Below are 22,450 nucleotides of genomic sequence, written 5' to 3' on the forward strand. Positions count from 1 at the left end.
GGAGATTCCAATGTCTCTTCATTATACTCCCTAGTGCCAACACCCCTCTACTGAATTGGGTTATCATTCTAGGGGCTCTGGCACTATCTGGTACATCCCCTTAGGCTCTTCTGGCTGAACTGTGGGAAGGTTTAAACAGTAATTTAAGCTGGGTTATGTCCTTAACTTTCTCCTTTGCTTTTGTTAGTGTCTCTTCCTTATGTACTCTCTCTCTGAACCGGGCAACTATGTCATGCTGCTCCCTTTGAAAGTATTCAGTAGTGCTGCAATTACGACAAGCCCTTAAAAGTTTTCCATTGGGTATGCTCTGTATCAGGGGGACAGGATGATGACTGGCTGCATACAGCACTGTATTCCCCTCAGTTTCCTTACAGAACAAGTGAGTTGTTATTTTCCCTTGTACCACCTCTACCGCTATGTCCAAGAACTCACAATAATTGGGGCCCATGACATGAGTGAATTGCAGATTTAAATCATTGGCTCCCAATTTGGCAATGAATTCCCTAGCTAGGGTTTCTGAGCTGTTCCAAATAATGAATAGGTCGTCGATGTACCTGATCCATACAAGTATGTGATCAGTGTACATCTCAAACCTTTCTGTCCAAACAATCTGTTCCCCCCCACCAGCTTAGGAATAAATTTGCTAGGCTGGGGGCAAAAGAAGTACCCATCATGTGCCGGACCATTGCCGGTACACGGATTTCTCAAAGAGAAAGATGTTCTGTTGTAGGCAAAAAAGCATCATGGATTCTAACATTTCATTATGCTCCCAACAATCAATGTGCCTACTTCTCAGGAAATACATGCACGCTGCCACTCCCTTGACTTGATCAATGCAAGTGTAAAGAGAACACACATCTAACCCAATCATTAGATAACCATCTTCCAACTGTACATCATGTATCCTACGAAGGAAGTCTGAACTGTCTTTGCAATACGATCTTAAGTTCAGTACATACTTGGATAAAAACAAGTCCAAAAATATAGGTGTGTTTTCCAATAGTCCACCATTGGAGGAGACAATTGGACGCTCTGGTGGTGAAGTGGCATTCTTATGCACTTTCAGGCGAAAGTAGATATTTGTGGTTTCCCAGTCCTTAAAAAACTGTATTCGTCTGTGTCTGGTAGGCCTTGATGGTACCAATTACCCAGAAGTCCATGATATTCCTGGATTGTTCGTTTATATATCTCCCAGTTGATTAGTTCGTAGCAGGTCTCATCCAATGACTGCCTCATTGCTTCAACCTTGTAGTTTGTGGTACTCATAATAACAACGTTGCTCCCCTTATCGGAGGGCTTGATTACAATGTTTGGATCCTTCTCTAAAGCATTGATGGCTTCTCTTTGTCTTTTAGTTAGATTGTTCCAATTGGAATTACATGATTTTTTACGTGTCTTTTTCAAATCCATAATGATTGCTGAGCTGTAAGACTCTATGTTTTCATAAGGGATGTTTGGATTGTATCTTGATTTCATTTTCAGACCACTATGTTCAATCTGTCTATTAGTCCCTCCACATAGTTCTGGTATTGAGTGATCATTGGCCTTCTGGCTTTCACCAATTTCAAGTTCATGCATGATCCTTAGTAGTTCTATATCCTTTACCCGCAGCTTTGAGGTACACGTTACTTTTACTGTCATGTTGGTCAATTGGTTGGATTTAGTGCGAGTTTCACAGAACTCCATTAACTTCAATTTGAGAATGTAGAGAAATAGATTGATCTGTGTATCTGTATAATTGATGTTGTTGCTGGGACAAAAGTATAGGTCTAGTCTTAGGACAGATAGTTCGACTTCAGTAAGTTCCCTAGATGATAAATTAATGACTGATTTGTTGGTACTGGAATTCTGATTCTCAGTGGTCACATACTCTAGTTTCCTGTGTTTTTTCTTCCTTAACAGCCGTCGTTTCCTATCCCTCATCCTCTTCCTCTTTTTGGCCCTTTTCCTTTTGTTTGTCCCTTTGTTTGTGGTTTGCTTGTTTGAGTTTGCTCCATTTTCTGTTTCAAAATTTGAAATTTGTGGAGAAAAGTTAGTGGGCGTACCCCTAAAGGGATCCCTGCACTGTAATCATATGAATATGCACTAATGCTGAGCTTGATCCAGTTGACACTGTTTCTCCTTTTCGCTCAATGTGTGTTGCTCTGATTTTCCTTTGTGCCCAGTCATATCTCTTGGCATACGTTTGAATGAAACACTCTGCATACTCTTGTTTGTCCCTTAAGAACTTTCTCTGTTTCTTTAATTTTATGGATTCTTTATACTCTTTCAATTTCTTAGGCAATGTTTTCATGAACTCTTCCGCAGCCTTATCACTTTTGATTTTTCAAGCTCAGTGTGCCAGTTCCTTTCTTGTTGTTTCAAGGTCAATTTGTGCATATTTAATAAGCATTTCTATCATTCCTCTACATGTTTTTACCATATATTGTGCCCACTCGGTTAGCAGATCCTGGTTGGGGTTGTCATAGGTGGGGAGAATTGTTATTCTGAGGCCTCTTGGCACCCGTTCGACTACCACATAATTAGTCCTTTTATGTATATATATATATATGTATATATTACCTACTGGCAGTTGCCAGTAGGTAGTTATGGTTAGGACCAAGTTTCCATAGGAAGAACATTTTTTGTTTTGCTTATAACGTTGGCGTCATTTGATGAATCTTCACAACATTTTCCAAACTAATTCTTTGTTTATATCAGCTCTCATGTTAAAATTTTGTGTGTAATTCGTCAAGGGGGGGGGCGAGAAAAAAAGGGGGTCCCAAAACATGTTTTCCCCATGCAATTTCCATTGGAAACTTTAGACAAGGCTACAGGTCGAACGGGTGAACAGAATTACCTCAAATTTGGATTGGAGAAGGGTCTTGGCCTAGGAAGCACACTTTTGTTTATTTGGTGTAAATCCATTCAGTAATTATGGAGAAATATCTAAATTTACAGATACCGATATTTGGGAATTCAGCCTTCTGATTGGCTGCGGCGTTATGTGCACAAGTTTGCTGGTTATTGGCTGCGATCGGTTGCAACTAGGGAGTGTTAGCAGCCATTTTGTGATTCAGTTGAAGCGAGTAAGGTCAAAAAAAGGGCAAAAAAAGTAGGAAAGAGGAGGGTAGGAGCGCTGTGAGCTCTGTGGGGTGGTAAGGGTGTGCTTTACAGGGAGTGTGAAGCGAAGTATTCACCCCTACCGGTATGAAAGTGCTGTTTTGCCCAGAGTGAGATGGTGATGAGGTTAGGTGCTGGTACACTCGGGGATGAAACCGTGCACCTAAACCATGAGCTGATTGCTGTAAACTGATGTGCTCTGGGTGCTGTAGCATACTGGGTGCTGTAGCATAGCTGTGCAGGTGGTGTTAGTATGCGTTTAGCCTATACCGGGAGTGGGAAGCAAACTACTCACTCCTACCGGTCTGAAGACTCGGGGATGAAACCGTGAGCCTAAGCCGGGAGCTGATTGCTGTAAAGTGATGTGCTGTGGGCGCTGTAGAATACTGGCCGCTGTAGCATACCTGTGTAAGTAGTGTTAGTATGCGTTTATACTATACGGGGAGTGGGAAGAGAACTACTCATCCCTAATGGTCTGAAGACTCAAATGCAGTGTTTTAGCAAGCAGGAATCAATAAATAATTGTGAAGAATATAATGCAGAATCTTGCAATGCCACAGAAGACAAATGGTGAAAACAGGTGTGTCTAAGAAAGTGGCTGTGCGTGTCAGAATTTGTAATAGTTCTACCTACATCGGAACTTTGAGGAGAACACAAATATTGTGCTTCTCAGAAGCACATTCGGTCCCCTTGTTGTCAAACCATACATTATTGTCTTCAGCCCTTTAAAAAAAACATTCTTGTACAAGAGTTAAGGAATCGAGCTGAGGCAACTCCAACCGCTTCTGCTGTATTCAAACCTAAGCTCCTGCATCAGTGAATTCCAAATGACATGTTACAGTTCAATGTAACATAAACAATAGCTATTAGACATGAATGACTACATTCTATAATGAAATCAAAGGTAGGATACAGTTACCACACTGTGCCAACCAGTTCCTAAACAATGTTGTGTTTTTTGATCTTGAGCGCCAGCTCGTGAGCAGAGGCTAAGCTAATTTGTGTGGAAGGGCTTTATGGATAACAGGCAGGCAAAGAGACGTGTGCACAAAGAATAGACATGGTTTTAAAATGGATGTCGGATTTATTCTAATTTAGCAAGTAAATTGCGTATTTGCATAGGCCATACATCACCCATCCCTGGTTAGGCTGCAGATGTAAGGGCAATAATGAAAACAGAGTTCAAATGCCTGACCATACTTAGAAAGTTATTATATGAAAATAGTTCAATTGAAGTGTATTAAAAAAATTATAGGAAAAAGTAAAAAAAGTTGGAAAAACTCTATCGAAGAATAACATGAATTTCTTACAAGTCTTGGAAATTGCGGTCCGGAAGTTCTTCAGCTTCTTGAGATGTGTAATGTTCCAAGAGGCGATTGTTGCCATCATGTGAGAAAAGCGAAGCGATCCAATTCATATCCTCGAAGGGACAGTAATGTTCCTCGAATGTTGGAGCAGCCATTTGAATTGGCAGGCAATCTGCGATGTTGTCAAAGGTCGCACGTTGTAGGAGATCTTTTGCGGCTGTGCAGAAATCCCATTCCGCCAGGATACCTTTTTGCGTTGCATCTGCCATTGCTCCACAGCACGAACAATTAAGTTCATGGTTTTCAAGATACTCCATTACCTGCTGGATATCGGGAGCGATTGTTGGTATGTTGGCAAAGCATAGATCCATTCGCCAGTCCAATGGGCAAGTTTTCAATAAAAATATGGTTGCACGCAGATTGCATATTTGTAAATAAATGTCATGTTGTAGCTCGCTCCGAAAATAAATAGAGGCAGGCAGCCGAAAAGTTGTTCCATTTTTCCACGGTATTGATGTAGCTTCGTGTAGAGGCGTATTCTGTCGGACATGCTTGTTAGCACAGGGAGCACAGCCATTTTTTAGAAGCAAAAATTGTAGTGGGATGGCAGCAAAGAGAGGGAGAATTATGGGCACTGTTCCTCTTATTCCAGAGATGATTGAATGAATGAAGTCTGGTATTATACCGAAAACAGTTTGAAAGCCTGTGACAAGGCCGGAGAAGACAGTGTTGAAAAAGTGTGCCAGAGTTTGAGTGTCAGATGTGTTAAAAATTGAGAAAATATATTTACCATAAAGTTTATTACAGCTAGAAATATATAAATGTTTAAAATATTTTAGGTTATCGCTTGCTCTCATATACACACTAAAGTTATTTATATATAGTTTTGAGACATAAAAAATAAATGAGGGAATGGCAGACCCAGGGCTTGGCAGCGTGCACTCGTGCATGACTTAACGCGTGGCTTGGTACTGCGTATCTGTCGCATACCAAAGTAGCAGCTGGCGCGACCTAATATGTATATGATGTTACGCGGGACGTGGTGCCAGGAACCAGTCGGATACGAAATGCGCATCATATACGAGTTTAGTAATATGGCAGATAGGATTCACGTGCTGATGGAGCTTGGTACACTACCGGTACGGGACTCCAGTTTTCTCCCCCAAAAAATGAAAATATTAAAAATATTTTGAAGATATAAAACACTACATAATGTTTAAAGTTACAAAAAAAAGGATAGTAGAGTTCCAAAATATTACAACAAAAAATAGAAAAAATATAGGTTTTATAAATATTAAAATATGAAACTAACATTTAAAAAACATTTGAAATTCACTGAAAAAAACATAGGTTTTACAGACGTAATAGTTAGGAATTAGCATTTAAAAAACCTTTGAAATTCACTAAAAAACCATAGGTTACTACGTTATAGTAGTTAGTTGGACATTTGACTCATATAAAACCAGAGAATTTCGCCTGTTATAGTAAGTTGCGGTAACTTTAACTCGCGCACCCGCAATGCACTGCTGATGACGTCACATATTACATCACTCATGACATGGTCAGTGACATCACTGATGACATCACTGATGACATCTCAAATGACATCATCCACGTGATAATCTGATGCACATACTGATGCCCTAATATGAACTTTGATACACCCAAAGTAGCAGCTGGCGCGACCTAATATGTATATGATGTTACGCTGCCAGGCCCTGTGTTATGTCATAGACGTATGCCATTCCCTCATTTTAATTTTTTGTCTCAAAACTATATCTAAATAACTTTAGAGTGTATATGATAGCAAGTGATAATCTAAAATATTTTAAACATTTATATATTTCTAACTGTAATAAACTTATATTATGGTATATATATTTTCTCAAAATCGCGTCGGGTGCGGTCTCCTTGAGCGCTGGGTATGACCGAATAAGTGAGTGATTAAATGTGTCTTACTGAATGCATGGGTTAGTGACTAGACTGTGTGAAAGTCTGTCTTAGTCTGTCAGTTGGTGTTTAAGCGGCTGCATGGGTTCATGAGTAGCTACATGAGAGTCTATGGATTAACTCCTTCTTGGAAGGAAGGCTGCAGCAGGTATGGCTCCCTCCGTGTGCCTCTGTGCCCATGAGGGTATCCATTGGGGTACAGCAGGGGTCATCGCTTAGCCCTCTGCTATTTAACATCTATGTGACTCCGCTGATTTTTTTGGCAGAGTCACTGGGGGCTAGGGTGATGGCCTATACCGATGATACCCAGCTGCTGTTTACCTGGAACAAAGAGGACAACTCAGTTGCGAGACCCCATCAGTGCTTGTCTTCGGTCTTTCATTGGCTGGCCAATGCGCAGCTAAAATGTAATGAAGGAAAGTCGGAAGTACTGTTTTTTGGTTCTTTTGCACCGGATTTTATAGTGAGACTCTGGCTTTCGGGCTTTCCTTGCCCGACTGAGAATAACGGTGCCGTAAAAAACCTTGGTGTCTGGTTCGATGAGAATATGAACTTTGCGACGCATGTAAAAAAACTGGCTGGCACCTGTTTTGGTGTGCTAAAAAGTTTGAGGAAGTTTATTCCTTTCTTGCCGAGTACGGCGAGAGAGACGGTGGTTCGTGCACTGATTCTTTCCCGCTTGGATTACGCTAATGCCCTCGTAGTTGGCAGCCCGGGCTTCCTTATGAAGAAATTACAAGTGGTACAAAACTCGGCTGCCAGACTTCTTGGGGGGTTGTCATCCAAGCACAGTGTGCGGGCACAGTTACTGTCATTACACTGGCTTCCTGTCGAAACTCGCCTGAAATTTAAAATGATGTCAATTGTGCAAAAGGCCCTTTATAGTCTCGGCCCCAGCTATTTGCAGAAGAGACTTGCTTTTTACATACCAGGGAGACAGTTGCGTTCGTCTTCTCAGCTGCTGATGCAGACTCCTAAGTTTAAGCGTCAGCGACTGGGGGGAGACTCCTTTGCGCGCAAAGCGTGTCTGGCCTGGAATAATTAGGAAAACCTTAAAAACCCTGCTGTTTTAATTGGATAATTGTGCATTTGTTCTGCCTTTTTGTTGTAAGCGCCGGGACACTTCTGAGTAGCTGTGCGCTGTATAAATTAAAATAACATAACATATGTGGGTTATTGGTTGGTTTTCTGAGTATCTGCATGGGTGCCTGAGTGTCTCTGAGGTGGGGGCTGTGAATGTGCATAGATATGTGAGTGGGTGATTCACTGAGTGTATGGGTTCAAGACTGTTTTTTGTGAAGGGCTGTATGGGTAGGAGAGTGTGTTGTATGCGTGTGTTGGTATGTGAATCTATGTCTCAGTGGTACATGTTAGTAACTACATATGTGAAAGGCAGTATATGTCAGTGTTGGAGTATATAAATGACTATATGTGAGAGTGAGTGATTGTGAGAGTAGCTGTATGAATGAGTGTGTGCTTGTATCAGTGATGGTATAAGAGAGTAAGTATGTGTTAGTATCTGTATGAATAAGTGAGGTGGTATATGTATTACTGTATAGGTGAGTAAATTGGAGTGTGATTGATTCTTTCCATGACTGACTAGGTGTGTGAGTAACTCTGGATGAGGGGCGATGTGTGAGTGTCTGTATAGGTATACGAGTGCATGCAATAGTGCTGTATTGATGAGTGACTGCATGTATGAGTGACTGTATGGGTGAATGAATGGATGTATGTATAGACCTAGGAATCAGTGAGAGGGTATGTAGTAACTGGTATTGGTGTGGCTATGGTTTTGAAAATGGTAGTCTGTATTTTAGAGTGGGTGTATCAATGGTTATGATAGGATGTGAGGAGGTGCATCATATTATCATGTGTATGATGTCATCAGTGATGTCATTTGAGATGTCATAAGTGATGTCACTGGCCATGTCTTGAATGATGTAATTTGTCACGTCATCAACAGTGCATTGCGGGGGCGCGAGTTATTGTTAGCTCAACTAACAATAACGGCCGAATGTCTCTGGTTTTATACGAGTGAAATGCCCAATTAACTATAACGTCCCTGAAACCTACGGTTTTTTCAGTGAATTTCAAAAGTTTTTTAAAATGCTAATTTCTAATTATAACGACCCTGAAGCCTACCTTTGTTTCAGTGTATTTCAAAGGTTTTTTAAATGCTAATTTCTAACTATAATGTCCCTGAAATCCGTGTTTGTTTCAGTGAATTTCTAAGGTTTTTGAAATGCTAATTTCTAACTATGCCTACATAGGTGGGACATATGCAGGAAGAGGATAAAGGTGCAAAATGAAGCAACAGCAATGCAGAGAGGCAACATAAGTTCAGACACACAAAGAAAGGTGCAGAAAGAAGCAAGGGATATGCAGAAAGAACCAACAGTGGTGCAGAAAGAGGCCTTGTTTAAAAGTTATCCTGTGCCCCCAACTTTTTGCTGACTGGTACTGGTGGTAACTAACTCTGACTAACCAGGCCCGGAGCCAGTGCTATGCTAAAGACACTTAGAATACAGTGAAAACACCTACAAACACAGGGGTACACTATGGGTTGTGGTACCCCAGTGATTGGCATGATCTCTCCTATAAGGCCCTAGTACATAATAAGGCAGAAGAAGTAAAACTACCTCTAAGTCAGAGGCGCAGAAAGAAGGAAGAGAAGTGCAGAAAGAAGCAACTGAGGTGCTGAAAGAGGTGTAAAGGGTGCAGAAAGAGGCAAGAGAAGTGCAAAATAAAGCAACAGAGCTACAGAAAGAACCAACAGAGGTGCAGAAACAGGCAAGAGGGGTACAGAAGTAGGAAAGGTAGACAAAGAGGCAAGAAAGGTACAGAAAGAGGCAGGAGGGGTACAGATATAAGGAAGAGTAGTGGAGAAAGAGGCAAGAGAATCTTTGAAAGAAGCAACAGAGGTAAAGAGAGAAGCAAAAGAAGTGCAGAAAGAGGCAAGTAAGGTGCAGGCGAAGCAATAGCAGTGCAGAAAGAACCAACGGAGATGCAAAAAGAGGAAAGAGGGTGCAGAAAAAGGTAGGAGTGGTGCACAAGGAGATTAGACAAGTTCAGAAAGAGGCAGGAGGGCTGCAGAACTGGGTGAGAAGTGCAGAAAGAAGCAACAGGTGCTGAAAGAGGCGTGATGGGTGCAAAAAGAACAAGAGAAGTACGGAAAGAAGCAACAGAGGTACCGAGAAAGGCAAAAGAGGTGCAGAATGATGGCAGGAAAGGTGCAGAAAGAAGGAACAGGAGTGCAGAAAGATACACAAGAGGCACAGAAAGAGAAAAAAGGGGTGCAAGAATAGATAGGCAAAAGGGGGCAGAAAGAAGCAAGTGAGATACAGAAAGAGGCAACAGAGGTGTAGAAAGATACAAGAGAGGTGCAGAAACAAGCAAGAGAAGGGCAGTAAGAGGCAAGAGAATTGCTGAAAGAAGCAAAAGAGGTGTAGACAAAAGCAAGAGATGTGCAGAAAGGGGCAAGTGAGGTACAGAAAGAGGCAAGAGAGGTGCAGAAAATGACAAGAGAACAGCAGAAAGAGGCAAGAGGGATGACAAAAGGGAATAGGGGTGCAGAAAGAAGCAAGAGAGGTACAAAAAGATGCAAGAGAAGTGCAGAAAGAAGTGAGAGAGGTACATAACAAGGAAAGTTGAATGCAGAAAGAGACAACAGGGGTGCAGAAAGAGACAACAGGGGTGTAGAAAGAAGCAAGAGAGGTACAGAAAGAGGCAATAGAAGTACAGAAAGATGAGGTGCAGAAGAATGCAAAAGGGGTGCAGAAAGAACCAACAGAGGTGCAAAAAGAGGCAAGAGGGGTACAGAAAGAGGTAGGAGTGGTGCAGAAAGAGGCAAGAAAGGTACAGAAAAAGGCAGGACGATTACAGAAAGGAGAAAGAGAAGTGCAGAAAGAGGCAAGAGGATTGCTGAAAGAAGTAACAGGGGTATAGAAAGAAGAACGCAAAGTGTTAGAAAGAGGTAAGTAAAGTGCAGAAAGAAGCCAGAGCAGTGCAGAAATAACCTATAGAGGTACAAAAAGAGGCAAGAGGGGTGCAGAAAAAGGTAGAAGAGGTACACAAATAGGCAAGACAAGTACAGAAAGAGGCAAGAGGGGTACAGACAGAAGTAGAGACATGCGGAAAGAAGCAACAGAGGTGCTGAAAGAGAAAAGAAGGGTGAAGAAAGAGGCCAGAGAAGTGCAGAAAGAAGCTACAGAGTTGCAGAAAGAGGCAATAGAGATGCAGAAAGAGGCAAGAGAGATGCAGAAAGAAGCAAAGGAGGTGCAGAAAGCGTCAAGAAAGATACAGAAAGAAGAGAGTGAGGTTTAGAAAGAGGCAAGAGAAGAGGAGAAAGTGGCAAGTGAGGTGCAGAAAGAGTAAAGAGATGTATAGAAAGAGGCAAGATATGTGTAAAAAGAGGCAAGATAAGTGCAGAAAGAGGCACTTGAGGTACAGAAAGATGCAAGAGAGGTACAGAAAGAAGTTCAAGAAGTGCAGATAGAGGCAAGAGAAGTGCAGAAAGAGGCAAGAGAGGTGCTGAAGGAAGAGATCGTGGTGCAGAAAGTGGCAAGTGAGGTGCAGAAAGAGACAAGAGAGGTACAGAAAGAAGAAAGGGAAGTGCAGAAACAGGCAAGAGAAATGCACAAAGAGGCCAGAGTGGAGTAGAAAGAGGCAATAGAGGTGCAGAAAGAAGCAAGAGAAGTGTAGAAAGAGACAAGTGAGGTACATAAAGAGGCAAGAGAGGTGCAGAAAGAGGCATGGGAGGTGCAGAAAGAGGCTGGAGATCTGCAGAAAAAAGTAATGAAGGTGCTGAAAGAGGCAAGTGAGGTGCAGAAAGGGGCAAGAGAAGTGCAGAAAGGGGCAAGTGAAGTGCAGAAAGAAGACACGAGGTGTAGATAGAAGAAGAAAGGTGCAGAAAGATGCAATAGAAATGCAGAAAGAAGCAAGAGAGGCACAGAAAGAAGAGAGGTTTATGCACCATTAGTACCAAATTAACACCCACATTTAGCAATAAGTAACACATGACCATTCCAGCTTTGCAAAGGCCCTTCCACCAAGTTGTAAGACGTGAAGCGGCATTTTTGGGAACATTTTTGCCGTTTGACCTAGAAACAAGGCTTTTTTTTGTTCAAACCTGCAGATTAGGCAGCAGATGATGGAATATTTGGCAAATGAGAAAAATGTTTAATTATGTGACAATTGCTGTAGCCGAACAGTCACATAATTCCAGTGCCCTGCTCATACCTCCGACTAGGTCCAGAAGTGCTCCTCAGTGGTTCCTTCTTTTTTTGTGTTTATAGTTTAGCTTCTATGAAAACAAGGAAGACTAAACCTGAGGTTACCACTCCACAAAACAGACTACAATACCACATAGTTATTCTCCAAAACACATAATCCCACTCCACATAATTCCTATACACTAAAAATACCACTTACTTCTATTCACATAATATCACTGCACAACATACCACATAATGCCACTAGACAGAACATACATTCGCTCTACACCCCCAAAAAAGTAGTAACAAACTTTTACATTTACAACGCCAATAGCTCTAACTCTCACAAATGAGAAACCTATTACATTACAAACAGGGGGGGCAAAGAGGGTGTAGCGGGGCTATGCGGTGTACCACAGAGATGGAACTAATCTCCGCACACTCCGCGTAGCTCCGCTGTGTGCCGCCCGCCTCCAGGCCGCACTATTAAAAAAGAACAATTTAGAAAAACCTTACCTTATCGGTGGCGTCCCTGTGCTTCCCTCTTCCTCCATTGTGACTTCTTGAAAACTGCGCATGCGCGGGCACCCGCGCAGTTTTCAAGAAGAAGTCGCAATGGAGGAATAGGGAAGCACAGGGCCGCCGCCGATAAGGTAAGGTGCTTTAAATTGTTCTTTATAACATTTTATTAGTGTAGGCAGGAGGCGGGTAGAAGGCCAACTCCACTCAGCCGCAAGTGTGCGGAGGTTTGCCTGCTCTGCCTACTTCACGAAACGTGGACCAGGCAAAATTCTGCATGTTCCGTGGGCAGAACAGAGTTGTCCACCCACCTGCATCTTTAACCAGTAGTCACGTTTGCAGAGTGGTGGAGAAAGGGTGCTGGGCCTCCGCCAGCGCTCAGGAATTCCACTGTGTAGAACTTACAGGAGGTACCAGGAGATACCAGAAGGGCTTCGTGGCCCCAAAGTCCCTCAGGAGTAATATGGACTGTATCCCCCATCCCTTAGTCTGCCAGAAGGTGCTTTTGCAGAGTGGTGGCAAAAGGGGGCGCGGCCTCCGAAGATGTCTTAGCAATCCTACAGTGTGGGACTTACTGGAGGTAACAAGAGGGGTAGTTGGCCCCCAAGGACATTCTTGGGGGCCAACTACCCCTCCTATTACCTCCAGTAAGTGCAACAGAGCAGGATAGCTAAGTACTCATAACAGGCCAGGCCCCCTTTGCCCACCACATTGCAAACGTGCTCCCTGGTGGGCTCTTGGATGGGGATTGAAGACCCCTTTGCTTCTAGTGGGTCCTTAGAGGCCAACTAGCCTACCTCTTACCTCCAGTAAGCCCCACACAGTGGGATTGCTGAGAGGTGGACACAGGCCACGTCCCCTTTCTCTACCAATCTGCAAATGCGTCTCCTGGCGCGCTCTTGGTTGGCGGATGAAGTCCCCTTTCCTCATGAGGGTCCCTGGGGGCCAATTAGCCCTCCTGTTACCTCCAGTAAGCCCATACAGCTGGTTTGCTGAGAGTGCTCAAAGACCACACCCCCTTTTACACCACTCTGCAAATGCAGCTCTGGCGCACTGCTGCTCAGGGGATGAAGTTCACTTGTGTCCTGAGGGCCTCCCAACGGGAAGATAGCCTTGGGGTGGAGGTGGTTTCTGGGGACCGGGGGTCTGCAACGGACCCCCGTATTTAAATAAAGAGTGTGGGGGGGTTCAAGCTCCCCACACTAATTATTTGTCAAAGCCCCGGGGAGGTGAAGGTCCCCGGGGTTTGGGGGGTCTGCGAGGCCCCCTCCCTATTTTACTAAAGCCCCAGGGAGGTGGGGGTTCCTGGGACATGCATGGCCCGCTAGGCCCCCACCCTACATTGAATAAAGCCCCGGGGAGGTGGCAGTCCCTGGGGCTAGGGGGGCTGAATGCCCCTGCACATTATAGATAAAGTACAAGGGAGGTGGCGGTCCCCGGGGCTGTGGGAGCCCATTATATAATTATACATTGCCCCAGGACCTGGCCTACCCGGGGGCTTAAGGAAAACAAAGCACAGGAGCCTGCGCTTCGTTTTTTTTTATTTTCTCAGCCGGTATTGCACACCCAGCACAAATTTGGCTGCTTTTTTAATAAACAAACGCTTTTTGGGCCCTGTAGTCCTTGTGGGACCCTATGAACAGGACTAGGGGTCAGGATGTTTCTACCATGCCACCTTTTCTTGTTTTTCATCTTCTTTTTAAATTTTTTCTTGTGACTTGGTTACCGAGTCACAAGATGGCTGCCAACACTTCCTGGTTTGGAGTGTTGGCAGCCAATCAAAATGAAGCTCATGCTCGGGAGGATTCGCGAATCTTCCACAGTGCTCAGATATTGATATTTTAATTTTTTCAAGTTCTCAGGAACTACTGAACGGATTTACACCATTAAAAAAAATGGTCGCTTTCAGAACCAAGAGCTTCATTTTGCCAAATTAGGTGTAATTCCGTTCAGCAGTTCGGGCATGGGAAAAATGCGTTTTGGGACCCCCTTTTTTTCTCAACCCCTTCTTGACAAATCACCCCTAAACTTTCAAGACAGGAGCTGACGTGAGCTGGTCATTAGTTTTGAAAATTTTGCGACCGCCAGTAGGTAATATAAATATATATATTTATATTTATTTATTTATTTATATAGGTTGGCTAATCACCAGGGTGAGTATCCATGTGAATTAGGAGCTGCTTCAGGGGCCTCAGTTGAATTGCCAGGTCTTGAGGAATTATTTTAATTCAAGCAGACAGGATGAGGTAGGAGAATGAGGATCCTCTACTGTTGCTGCAGCAGATGTGGGGGATGTGGAAGAGGAAGAGGGAGGCAAAGCTCAGGTGTCTGGAAGGAAGGTGAGAATTCAGTCTGTGTTTGACGTATGCTGGACCCTGGTTGTGGAGGACTTTGAAGGTGTGGATCAGTATCTTGAACTGGCATCTCTTCTGAATGAGGTACCAGTGGAGCTTCTTGAGGTAGGGGGTGATGTGGGTCCCTTTTGGGAAGTCCAGTATGAGTCTGGCTGCTGAGTTCTGTATTGTTTGTAGTCTCTTAAAGAGATGTGAGGTGGATCCTGCATTGGGTGCATTGCTGGGGTGTGATGTGATTCTGTGTTGAATGTTACCAAGAGGTGAAGGAGGATCAGTGGGGCAGTTTTTCCTTGGTCAAGGAGATATCTGATGTCATCTGTGGCTGCAATAAGGGCAGGTTCAGTTCTGTGGTTGGTGCAGAATCCAGATTGGCAGGTGTCCAGTAGATTGTTGTTCTTCAGGTTTTTTTTTGCTTTGGTGGTTAATGGCTTTCTCAAAGACTTTGGTGGGAAATGGGCAGCAAATCTTGAGTTTGTTGGATGTGAGGTGGATCCTACATGCAGTGCATTGCTGTATTCAGGATGGCTGGTGACCAGGACTTGTATGAGTGTGCATCTGTTGTTGATGGGGAGTCACTTTAAAATCCTGCAAAGCATGCAAAGGGTGAAGAAGCAGACAGGTTGTACTACATTGATCTGTCTTTTCATGGCAAATACACTGTCCAGGATAATGCCAAGGCTGTGCATGTGGTTGTTTGGAGTGGGTGAGAGTCCTTGTTTGGCATGCCACTAGGTGTCATTCCATGGGAAGTAGTTGTTCCCAAAGATGAACCCTTCTGTCTTGTCTGTGTTGAGTTGTGGGCGCTGTGTCTCATCCAGTCGGCGATGTTCATCATGCACCTGTGGAAATTGGTTAGCATGGAGGAGAGGACTTCTGAACTAGAGAGTTTGAGCTGGGTATTTTTGGCGCAGGAAATGATTCATGTGATCTGACAACGTGAGTCAAGGAAATCATGTAGGTGCTGAAGAGGGTATGGCTGAGGCCTGAACCTTCAGGAAATGCGCAGATGGTGTTCTTGGATACTGAGATGAAAGAAGGAAGGCAGATCTTCTGGGTTCCCCCAGTGAGGGCATCTCCTTAGATTCCTATGCTTTGAAGCCTTTTGACCAGGGTGTTGTGTGATTCTGTGTCAAATGTTACCAAGTGGTCAAGGAGGATCAGTGGGGCTGTTTTCCTATGGTCAAGGAGATATCTGATGTCATCTGTGGCTGCAATCAGGGCAGTTGCAGTGCTGTGGTTGGTGCAGAATCCAGATTGGCAGGTGTCCAGTAGATTGTTGTTCGTCAGGTGTTATTTGATTTGGTGGTTGATGGCTTACTCAAAGACTTTGGTAGGAATGGGCAGGAAAACTTTTGTTGGGGTTGGCGGGTGGTTTCTTGAGTAGGGGCTTGATTTCGACATGTTTCCATTTTTTGGGGAAGGTGGCAATGGTGATGAATGCATTGAGGACAGTGGTGAGATTACTGCTGATTGGCTTGCTTCTGAGGTTGAAGATGTGGGACCAAGGGTCCATGGGTGCTCCTGAGTGTACAGAGTTCATGATTGCTGTAGTGGCCTGTGTGGTGAGCTTGTCATAGGTGATAAGCAGGTGGTTTTATTCCTTGTTCATGGTTGAGGATGTCAGTGGGTTGGGGTTTGAAGTTCTGTGGATGCCGAAGACCTAGTCATGAAAGAAATCCACCAGGAAAGTGCAGAATTCCGGTGAAAGTGTAATGTCATTTTTGGTGGCTGTAGGGCTGGAGAACTCTCTGATGATGTTGACAAATTCCTTGCTGTAGTTGGAGCTTCCATCAATGTGGTCAGTCAGGATGCTTCTTTTCATCTTTTTCAGGAGTTGCTCATATAGGTTGAGAGCTCTTTGGAATGTTTTACTGTCTGTGGGCTCCATGCTGGTGCTCCATCTCCTTTCAAGTCAATTGTAGAAGCGCCGCATGGTTCTTAGTTCCATACTGTACCAGCTGGCTTGCTTGCAGGCCCCTTGGGTTTGCTGGATTTGCTGAGGGTGACTCTATTGGATCAGTCTGTGATCCAGGCGGAGAAGTATTTGAGTGCTGTTCTAGGTTGGTTGTGGTGAGAGGGCTTGAGGTATTGAGAGCATCGGTTCATTGTCTCTCTGAAATCTTGTTCCAGCTATGGTATGAGGTGCTGGGTATCTTGGGGCAGTGCTGGAGGGTCCTGCGATGGTGAAGTGGATGATGGCGTGGCCGATCCAGGTGAGCTCAGAGACATAGATGTTCTGGATTCTGTTGCTGACTGTGAAGATGGGGTTGAATGTGTGTCCTGAAATGTGAGTGGGGTTGGTTACCATTTGGTTGAGGCCCATATTGCGCATGCTTTTAAGGAGGTTGGTGGTGTTGGTGTCATTGGGGTGTCGAGGTGAAAATTAAGGTTGTTGGCGATTGAGTGATGAAATTGGAAATGGCCTTGCAGAAACTGGAGCACAGTCCTGGCAGTCAGTAAGAGAGGGTGCCTCTGATGGTTGTTTTTCTGTAGGTTCGGAGTTGGAAATTGAGGTATTCCATGATCGTGGTGACATCGTCTGAGGTGATGGTGCAGTGGATGGACTCCTTGTGAATGATGGTGATACCCCCTCTGTGCTTGTTGATCAGCCTCGGTGTATGATCTGGTAGCTGTTTGGGCATGGCTGAGGTGATGGGGGCAGATGCAGTTTTGATCCCGGTCTCAGTGAGGATGATGATGTTAGGGTGAAGGAGGTGATGGTGTCCCAGATCTTTGTGGCATGCAAGCAGAGGGATCATGTGTTGAGCAGAAGGCAGTGGAGATGGTCTGCAGTGTGCATGGTAGGTGTGGCGGTGGTTGCCCTGCATGCTGGAGCTTTGGAGAAGAGGCAGTGCTGGCAGGAAATCTACATAAATGAAAGAAAATATATAATATTTTAATTGGAATCTTAAACATTCTGAAAATATAATCTTATTAATTAACATGTTTTAAAACAATTCAATTACAATACAAAGTTCAAACAAATTCATCAGCATTCAGGAAAATGTTCTTCTGACAATTCCACGCAGATTAAAATCTGTTGATGCAGCGTTTTGGTGGAACTGTTGATACACACCACCATATTCGGGACATACACATTACTTATAACTTGCAAGTTGGATCTTTCATATGTTGACCTATTCTTCACCAATTTCTATTCCTTCTTGATTGGGAGGACTCCAAAGATGTTACATTCCAATTTACACCTGCCAATCAATAGCTTTATAGTGACAGTACCGTAATTTGTTTTTTCTCCAATATGGATATCCTTTTTCTGACATTGTCATAGAATCTCTGTAACCGTTATGGAGCAGACTCTCGGGAAGTATCTAAGAACAAGCTCCAGGAGCCCCCACCAAGTACTGTGCACGGGCAGGCCTTAGAGCTCTTAACTGAATCTGGAGCATGGGGCCCACCTCCATGCACTTTGCAGGGGGCTCCCTCAAGTTTCTTTATGCCACTGATACCAATATTTTAATCTGGCTGGCCCTTGTCGAACCCAGTTCTAGTATTGTACAAACCAGTCTAGTGTCACCATCAGGCATACTACTTCGACCTTCTGGTCTGTCCAGATGGCCACGGAGACCCAATCCTATAGAAAGACACTACACTACACTGCCCCGTTTTGCCAAGCAGAGATGGGCCAGCGCGCCCCTGAAGTGCCAGGAGGGCATGACCTGGCATTGGGTAAAAAGGCCTTCCATTGTACGTTCCTTTTTCAAGAGGGATGTTTTTTAGAAATCCTTCTTCTCTGAGTCTTTTGCATGCTATTGGCACACAACGGACATAATACAATGCTGTGCTCTAAAATACAAGCATTTATCTTAGAAGTAGCTTCACTGAGCATTTTCGAAAGGGGTTTATCTCGCTCAATCAGTGCCAGGTCACAACCCCTTTTATTTTGCTGAAATAACATCAATCAGTGTGCCAGGGCACAAGTTTGATTCTTTCTGCCGGACACTTGTAAAACAATGCAGCAGGGCTACTGTCTATATATGTACGATTCAGGAACAAGCATTGAAAGAAAACGCTATGAATGATGGCTGATAAATGGTGATACCCTGAAACTGGTACCGGGGTGCTTATTTCTGGTACAGGGAGGACCTGTTCTGGCAATTCTGGCTGGACTGTTCCCATAGGGACCAGGTCCAGGAATTATTTGCGCAAGACTGGTTCTAAACTGGAATGGCATGGCAAGCAACACAATTTATGGATTTAACCCTGATCTGTGGTTGGGGGGGAATGTTTGATTTGTTCAGCATTCTGTCCATCTGTTCTTTTTGCATGTGCTATACATTCAAGCATTTTTCTTTGAAATAACTTCACTGAGCATCCTCGAAAGGAGGTTATCTCACTCACCCAGTGTCAGTTCACAACCCCTTTCATTTTTCTGTAATAACATCAATCAGTGTGCCAGGGCACAGGTGTGATTTTTTCTGCTGAAAGAAGACAGTCTGCCATCTCTGCAGAGTTTAAATTATTAACCCCTTGCCTGCGGGGCTAATTCCCCCGCTGTGCTGGGGGTGGGGGGAGGGGGGAGGCGTGCACAGCGCCCCGGTGCTCATGACAAGCTCAGTTCCTCATAAGCCACGGTGGCCGTGTGCTCATGACGAGCTCAGCTCGTCACGGCCACACCCGTTTCTTTAGAACGCTCAGCACAGCGGGGGAATTAGCCGCGTGTGCGAGCGTTGTGGCCGTTATAACGAGCTGAGCTCGTCATGAGCATGGGAGGGGTATATACAAAATTACAAACATTTAATCTACAAAATAACTGCATCTGCTTCTGTTGTACCTTCTGCTATTGTTGGTTTCATTACAAAAGCGGGTGTGAACAGTTATGTGAAGTAAAGATTTGATGTATATCCTATGCACCATTACTTTGTAATAAAAATGAAACCAGCAATAGCATTGCAATTGTACAAAAAGAACTGTGAGAGAAAGGTCTACAGGGAAGGTCTTCCGATTTATGTGCATAATTTTCTATCTCTGTAATCTGGCTAGCACATCTCTTTTTCATTTTGAAAAACAACAACTCACCACCTGAGGAGCTTTTTAAAATGTGTTCTTTAATCAGAATGCTTCCCACGAATAAATACCTGCCTATTGGGCTAAATCAGAAAAGATTAAATCATGTCATTCACAAAAGGAAGATAAAGATTTAAATGCATTAAACATACTTTGATAAAGGTTGTGGTTATATATCATGACCTATAATGATAAGGGGATGTACTGAAAGGCTCTTCAATAATCACACTTGGGAATGCCGCATGGAACATAAACCAACAACAGCACAATATAGTGACCAATTGTTGAAAGGCAGGAAGGGTGATTGCAACTGAGCTGAAGCTGAGTGGAAAAGACGCTGTCTGAGCATCACGCATGGAATACAAATTACATTTTAATTTAAGTTAGAAAAGAATTCTCAAAGATTGTGAATTTCTTTTGATCCAAGATGATACAAAGGTTCCAGAAGCCGAATTAAAATTCAAGACAATCGGGTACGTGATATAACCAGATTCGGATTTTAATTTTGATGTCCAAATTCGAGAATGTGCATTTCTGAAATTGTTAGATGCGAAAATGTTTGCAACTAATGAAATCTAAAATAAGACAATGTATAACACACAAAGGGGCATATTTACAACCAAGTGGAGAGTGTGGTGTTAGCCTTCCTGTCTTAACACCACACTCCACCACTTCAGAAACGCAGCGCTGCACCAAATTTAAAACAATATGGTGCAGCCCTGTGTTTCTCCCTGCGCTAGGGCTAATTTTAGCAGCCTAGCGCCAACGCAGACATCCTTGCACCATAGTGCAAGGGTGTTGGAATGAGGGGAACATTGTTTATGTGCAGCACACATAGAAACAGCAAATTGCCATTGATTTTTTATGTGCAGGATGAGAGACCTTTCTGCACATAAACAACCTTTAATTGATGTTTTGCAACTTTTATGCAGCACACATGATTATTTATGTGCAGGAAGGCTCACCTGCTGGGCTCACCTTCCTGCACATAAACAATCAATGGCAATTTGCTGTTTCTATGTGTGCTTCACAAAGCAGCACACATGGAAACAGCACAAATGAGGAGAAATAAAGCATTTGTCCTCATTTTACCTGTTTATGACCAGATTTTCCTTTGTCTTAATTTTGGCACTGCCACCTATTTACACTACCCTTATAAATAGGGGGCAGTGTCAAAATCAATGGGTGTTGCAGTGGAACATACACTGCCACAACCATTGCCCTCCCCATTCACGCTACAGTACAGAGTAAAAGGGTGGCTTATTTACAAGGCAGTGTTAAGCCACGTTAATTGGCAGGTCAAAATCCACCTCTACAAACAGGATGAGTATGCTGCATTTGTCTGATAACCTGTGCTCACCCTCTGGTAGCTTGGCTCCCAGCAGTCAGGCTTATACTCAGGACTCTAATATAAAGTATTGGCACAACATGTCCACTCACAACACACTGTGTAGGCTGCAAAAAGACTCAACATCGTATATATAAAAGCACTTGTCTTTGTATTACAGACACACACACTGAGCTCAAAATGCGATATACATTGTATATGCACTTTACAGTTATATGCAATTGTTAAACTTCTCTAGTGAAATTATAACTAAACATACATTGTATGTACATTTTATAGTTTTACCTGTTGTTTCTGTTGCTGCTGTTTGCTGCCACAAAGTGTGGGGGACTGATCTGGACTGGAACCACTAATCCCAGCACCCCTAGCGGCTCGCAGCAGCGACTGAAGGCATTTTGCACCTGAAAGCGCTTCAAATCCAGCTGAGGGCTCCTGCAGTGTGGGAATGCAAGCTGATGCGCCCAGGCCAAGGCAGGCCCATCAGCACCCGTAAGGAGGCAGGGCCGGGCACCCCCTCTTGGCGGTGTTTTCTGGGGGGTCGGATCATCCTGGACCACAACTGACGTAGCAGCAACTGCATCTATCAAGTCCACCCAGCACCAGACTCTCAAGCCTCCAGTGGTGCAAGGTAGTCCCCTTTGCACCACGTTACACCGTTTTGTAAACCTCTTCCCCCGCAAGTTATTTGTCATTATTGTTTTTTGCCAACAATTATTTGGGACTTGAGGAAGAAGGGACTAGTGGGCTTCAGGGCTCTGAGGAGGGAATCGAGTCGATAGCCACCTCTCCACATCTTACTACTATCGATAAGCAGCTTGATTGTGATGAGCCAACTGTGGGGCCTACACTAGAGAGTAGGTTACTAGCTCAAACCAAAGCCTCCCGTGTAGTTGTCCCGGAGGGGCAGTCTTTTGGCGGGATTGGATCTGGGGCCAAGCGCAACTACACTGCCACGGGGGCTAAGGCAAAATGATCTAAAGTGGACACACCAATGCCAAATATCCAGAGTGCAGTACCCTTGTTGAAAGACGACCTGGCAGTCATGTTAGAGGCCACGTTGAGTTCCGTTTTTGATCGCCTGGACTTTAAGTTGGAACCAATTAAGCAAAGGCTGTCTTTTATAGAGAGAGATCTTTAAAATCTGTCTCAATTTCTTAAAACATCCAATTTTACTCCCAGCTCCTGTGATGCAGCTGATGTATCTGCCAGCTTGGCTCTTGTTACTTCTGCCGCAAGTAAAGCGCATATTGCCCAAACCTCCCATTCAATGAGCACTATCTCCCTACCTGGCCCATCTACAAGCATCGGATAACTCCTACCTTCCACATGTGGCTCGTAGGCGAGGCTATGTCATCAGTTGTCATCTAGCTCAGAGGCCAATCATCATAGGGAGTCAGCTCCTCACTTGAGGGGAGTACAGGGGGACGCCCCAATCTTTGCCGCTGTTAACCAGGACAGAGTGCCCCAGAGTCCAAACTCCATCGACCTACCCCCAGAAGAAACACCATATGTAGTGGTTTTAGGGAACGCGCCAGTCCTAAAACCGGACACAACCGAGGATTTTTACCAACTAAAGAACAAGGTCCTGGCTTAACAACAACACACCCTTGCGCCTTAGAGTGGAAAGCGACA

The sequence above is a fragment of the Lissotriton helveticus genome, chromosome 1_1 (assembly GCF_964261635.1).
Source record: "Lissotriton helveticus chromosome 1_1, aLisHel1.1, whole genome shotgun sequence".
Lineage (NCBI taxonomy): Eukaryota > Metazoa > Chordata > Amphibia > Caudata > Salamandridae > Lissotriton > Lissotriton helveticus.